Source organism: Pinus tabuliformis, chromosome Q (genome assembly GCF_031772625.1).
Source record: "Pinus tabuliformis cultivar Carrire ecotype Pingquan chromosome Q, CPIR1, whole genome shotgun sequence".
Lineage (NCBI taxonomy): Eukaryota > Viridiplantae > Streptophyta > Pinopsida > Pinales > Pinaceae > Pinus > Pinus tabuliformis.
This window is the reverse complement of record NC_142296.1, coordinates 1,358,180,815-1,358,185,765: the sequence shown is the minus strand read 5'-3', so window position 1 is coordinate 1,358,185,765 and position 4,951 is coordinate 1,358,180,815.

Genomic DNA, 4,951 nt, shown 5'->3' with positions numbered 1-4,951 from the left:
TTTCATTACTCTCCTATAGATATGTTTGTTTCTTAATTCTTACATGAAGAATATGAACTCTTACATCCATGCGGAGCAAAGGAATATTACACATTGTTTGTACTATTCTCTCTTTGTTTTTTTTCTTAGTATACTACTATTGATAATTTTTGTTTATTTCGGTGGCCAATTCCTCATAGATTATCACTTTTTATTCATTGGTGTGGTGGGTCATGTTGTTGTTGTAAAAAAAACCCTCCAAAATTTCACCTATACTTGTATTTTGGAGCCCACTGTGGATCTTGTGATCGGTTGTTCTGTAGTCACTTCTTGGTGAGATAATGCTCTGTTAAGTCTTTGAGCTCCTTTCTTGGATTGTAAGTGTTGAAGTCACCTGCTCACGCATTCTCAATGCATAATGAATTCATGAGCACATTCCTTCACGCAAGCTTGAACATCCTAGCATAATCCAACAATACAATGCCTGTGTAATGTTCAATTCATTTCGACAGTCAGTGCCCATTTTCATTGATAGTATCTCACTTAAGGCTGTGTTTGTACTTCTATTTCAGTGATTTTTTCAAACTATCGCTTTTGTGCACCTTTGCTTTCACGAGTGTATTTTTCATGTTTTTGACTGTATATTTTTCTTTCTATAACTATAATTAGTGTCTTTTTTATGTTATCTTCATTCTGGCATGTGTAGCTTTCATCGTCGTTCATATATCACGAGTGTCGTTCACACTTTTTTATATCCCAAGTGTCGACTTTTGGCATGGGAAGTGTCACTTCTCAAAATAAGTGGAGTTTTGGATTGTTTCAAGGGATAAAATTAGTGTTGATGAGTCCTACTAGTCATGTATACATGTTTTACACTCATTCCCAAAGTTTCATGCATCGTTGTACAAGTCTCATCACTGTCATCGCAAGTGTATATTTAGTGTCACACTTGGGGAAATTCATCACATTGAGGGAAGTATGTGGTTCATGTGTTTAGAGTGATTAATGTTGCATCATCAACTATTCCAAGTGTGTGATCATACTTAAGTTTCATCAATATTCACTTTGGTCTCGTTGATCCTACACTTAGCCAAGTCCTGAAAACTTCCTGACTGAGCGACCTGGCATCACTCCGCCCTCCTAAATTGTGCACTGCATAGTCTCAACCCTCAAGCCCTGACCTTGACTCTTGGAACTACGCACTGCATAGTCATAGTGCCAAAACCTGACCCTTGAGCTCCAATACTACGCAATTTCTTCCTCTCAATTAGCCTTAACTGTGCACTGTGCAATGTCAAGCCTTAAGCTTCCAACTTGACACCTTGAGCTATGCAATTGCACAATCCATGAGACTATTCTCCATCCAGAACTGTGCGTTGGGAAACTTTAGGCCTCAAGCCTCAACCTTGAGCCCTTGAACCCCTCAACTGCGTAAACTCCCATCTTTTTCTCCTGTCAGAACTGCGCATTGGGAAACTCCAAAACTCAAGCCTCAACCTTGAGCTATTGAGTCCCTCAATTGTGTAGTCACCTAGTCTAGCCTCTCAAAATTGCGCATTGGGAAACTTGAAGTCTCAAGCCTCAAGATTGAACTCCTGATTTCCTCAACTACATATTTCCTTAAGTCTATCTTTCTAGAACTGTGCATTAGGAAACCTCAAGCCTCAAACCCCAACCTTGAGATCTTGAGCCCCTCAATTTCATAATCCTTTGACCCTGTTCATCCTAAACTGTGCATTGCACAATATCAAGCCTATTCCCAAACCTTGGCCTCTGGAACTGTGCAATCCCTAAGTCAATCACCCAATCAATCATCTGGTTTCAACCTTGACAAGTGATTTCATGAAACATGTTAGATTAAGAGTTTTTAGATCGATGTCATCTTTTCATGAGTGGATTTTAGTTGCAAGCACTCTATCTGATCATGACAAGATGATGATGGAGAAAAAGGAGAAGGATAACATGCTATAAGACACCTATGGAGCTTAAGAGATAATATGAGCATCATGCAAGAAGACGAAGGAACACTAGAGTACAAAAGAAGACTGAAGATCAAGATCACATTGAAGACTCCTTAACTTCAAGCCATGCAAAGGAGGAAGAGGAAGAGCATGTTCCATCTCTCAAGAAGACAAAAAGAAAGCAACAACAAAGAGTGGCTTGACATTTCCATGTCATTGTGAAGCCCATGTCATCAATGTCATGTCATGGCATGAGTCATCATGTGCCACATCCTTTTTTCGATTATGTAAATTCAATATTAGATGTATGTGATGTAAAGTGGAAGTCCACAAGTCATTCATGTAATGTGAAAAGTCATGTAGGAAGTCGAAAGGTCATAAAGAAGTAAAATAGTTGTGATGGTAGTCCAAGAGTCACAAGGGAGCTTAATGATCACCCCATTTGTTATATATACACCCTCATAACACTTGAAAATGACTTTTCACCTTGGCCCCTCCTACTAGATATTGGAGAGGAAGATAGATGTTTTGAGAGCAATCCCCCACTATTGGGGCTAGTGGTGTTCAATGTCTTGATGTATCTTGGAACTTTTACTTAATTCAGAAGCTCGTTGAGCCAACACACTTTCGTGCATTTCTCATGAATATTGTAAGACTAGTCTTTGAATGTTTGCGATGTATGTTGTTTTCACTTGTACTTATGAAATTGAACTATTTCAGTGGATTTGGTACTTATTTTGTTGAAGGTGCGTTCTATTTTCTTTAACAATCATTGCTTCCTCGTGAACTATTTCATTTGTTGATCAACGATTCATTCATATGTATATGCTCGTGTGAATTTTCTAGATTAGTACTATTACTTGTCTTTAAAGGGCTCATTTTCCTCTTCCCTTTCAGTAGAAGGACCTTGATACTTTCCGTAGTTGAACACTTCACAAGGCATACTCACTTGCTAACCCAAAAATACCTATGTTGAACTTTGTAGCCAAGGAAAATCTATAAGGATACATGGCACTTGAGCCAATACTCTGAATGGAGCTACTACTCCAAATGGTGTGAGGTCTAATTGGGATTTCACATCGGGGAGACCCCCTTGGTTGACGAATTTGCAGCATTGTCAACAAAAAGGCGCTAGAAGGAGGGCCAAATGACAATTTATGCTCGTTGATTCTATTTTGAACCTCTTATCTGAAACGGCTCGTCCTCAAATCATACTCCTAAGGTATTTTTCTAACCTCTCCCCTGGTGAAATTTCAATCCCCGATGAGTCTCTCCATGAATTTTCTCAATTCAAGTTTGATGGTGAGGGTGATACATCCCTTGCCAAGCATGCATCTCTTTTCCTTAAGTTCTATGAATGCTATGAAATTGGTTGTGAATATGTGGCTTGTATTATCTTCTTCCTTACCCTTGAAGGTTGATTTAGCTGATGGTGTCACACTCTACCACCTGCTTCTATTTATTCTCTTGAAAACCTCATCAAGGACCTTCATTTATCATTTGATAGGTATGATTACCAAGATGTTTATAAAATGATTAATCAACTAAGAATGAATCATAATGAATCAATTAAGAATTTCTCTGATCGATTCCTTTAGCTCTGTTATGAATTTCCTATAGAAGACATGGATTGGGATTTATTTAAACAAAATTTTGAGTGTTTGGTTAATATCTCTTTACACGGTGAACCCAAACCACCTGATGTTTCTGCTTCCCCAACTCTTGTAATCCATGAGACACCCCTAATTTCAAAGGAGGAACTTGTCATTCGTTTTCTTCCTCTTCCTCCTCCCTTTTCAGTTCGATGCAGGTGCCTCCTTATGATGATAATAAAGTTGGGAAATCTGCAAATCAAATTCCTAATCCATCTTCTCATCCTCCTTCCACTTTTCATGATTCATATCCCATGGAGGAAATCCTGAAATGGTTCATGAAGCCTATGGTGAAGACTAATTTATCCATTCCTCAAGATGATATTATTACTCATAATTTAAATCTTGAATTTGATTTGGATACCTGTCATCCTCTACCATCTCTTTCTCATGACCCCTTGTCCCTCAATATTCCTAATCAATCTCTTCCAAATCCAAGTAGTGAATAGGTGCAAGGTAGTCACATTTCATAGGTAGAGGAGCAGGAAGGTGAAGATTCTTTCGATATTTCTTCTCTTTTTCAGAGTCCTTCGTGTGAAGATGGTGTTGCCTCACTCTTGGCTAATAATGAATCTAGTAATCTCAATCATAAATCAAATGTAATAAATTCTCCTAATCAATTTGAAGTCTTGGGAAACAATCATTCTGATGAGGATGACTCCATTGATATATATGATGATGAATGCCCAAGTGCACCATCTAATATTTCATTTTCTCAAGAAGATTTTGTTTCAAAATATTTAGATCTCAAATCTATTTCGGTCAAAGAAGATTCTCTTATGAACACTTCTTCCTCTTCACCTCCCTATCCTTTGTGCTCTACTGTTTGTAATGCATCAACTTGTGATGGAAATTATTCATGTTCTTCAAGTTTGTTATTTGATGAGTTGAATATTGAAATGACACAGGATAGTGATATTATCCATGATGAAGAAGAAAGAAATGAAATTATAGAACATCCATTCCATCCCTTATCATCTCTTTCTTTATATGGGGCCAAATCTTCAAATCAGTGTGATCATGAGATTTTTCCAATGCATACATTCTTATACTTACTATCAGAAGAATAGTATGACTTGAGTAATTTGTTTGTTGAAGTTGAATAATTTGATCAAACCAATGATGTAGATAGCTACCATCCAGATAATGGTGATCCTCTTGACTTAACTAATAGTAGTTGTCCACATGCAATTTGCAGTCTGACTCAGTTTACCAAATGATGTTATCTGTCTTTTCAAATTTCCAAAACTTTTTAGGAAGTCAAGGAACTTCAACTCTTGTTGATGGTTATTTGAGGTTCTTGCGATCTTGGTGAAATTCCTGAACCACATCACATCTGGATTTTCTCACAAAATTATT